Genomic DNA, 829 nt, shown 5'->3' on the forward strand with positions numbered 1-829 from the left:
TGGTCTTTTATCACAAGAGACTGGGAGCAGAACAGGCTGGCCTGAGAGCAAAAGAGGGAAACCTTTCCTCAGTCTTTGAAGATCCTCTGAGCATTCCCAGCTCTCCTTCTGTACCAAGAATCCCCCTACACCAGCAACCTCCAGCAGTCTGCCTTGACCTACTGGCCAGTTCTTGCACCACTTCTGAGCTTCACTGATTCCCTCATGTTCTTCCCACAGACCCTTAGAACTCCTACAAGTTTATTCGTAGTCCTCCATGCCAGCCTCCAAAAGCTTCCTCTGATCCCCAGCCCCACATTTATCTTTCTCTGACCCTTGCCAGACCTAACTTCACCAAAACCTCTCAATACATCTAAAGAAATATTGCACGTTTCTACAGAGAACTGGATACACAAACTACCTAAATACACACGTGTATTTTTTTCATTCTTTTTTTTCTTCAAGTGAGCCATACTCTGGTTTCTCTTCAGATCATATAAATCTTTTGCCTTTTACTAAAGATTGCCATGGAGAGGAACACTTTTTTTTCTGCTCAAGGAGGGGTGTTGGACAAGATGAACTGCAGAGGTCCCTTCCAACCCCTACCACTCTGTGATTCTGTGATAATGGTTGAATTTGAAAAAAAAATCAGAAAAAATATCTGGGAAAAAATCTATAAAGAATTTGCCAAGATAAAACCTGCTATATTCTTGGCTTATTTGCTTTTATACTCTTTTCAAAGCACCTACTATTGGCTGTTCTCAGAGTCAGGAATCTGTCTTAGATACACAATTGTTCTGACACGCTTTTACAGTCATGGTCAAAAACAAGCAGTTGTTTATGAAATTCA

General features: G+C 41.3%; 1 non-coding gene across 1 annotated transcript; it reads left to right on the plus strand.

Moving 5' to 3' along the window:
* The first annotated feature begins 456 nt into the window (after positions 1–456).
* On the plus strand, positions 457–524 carry LOC142057002 (U5 spliceosomal RNA). Its single transcript, XR_012660514.1, has one exon. It is a non-coding gene; the product is annotated as a U5 spliceosomal RNA (small nuclear RNA).
* The last annotated feature ends 305 nt before the right edge of the window (positions 525–829 follow it).

The sequence above is a fragment of the Phalacrocorax aristotelis genome, chromosome 4, assembly GCF_949628215.1.
Source record: "Phalacrocorax aristotelis chromosome 4, bGulAri2.1, whole genome shotgun sequence".
In the NCBI taxonomy this organism is placed as follows: Eukaryota; Metazoa; Chordata; class Aves; order Suliformes; family Phalacrocoracidae; genus Phalacrocorax; species Phalacrocorax aristotelis.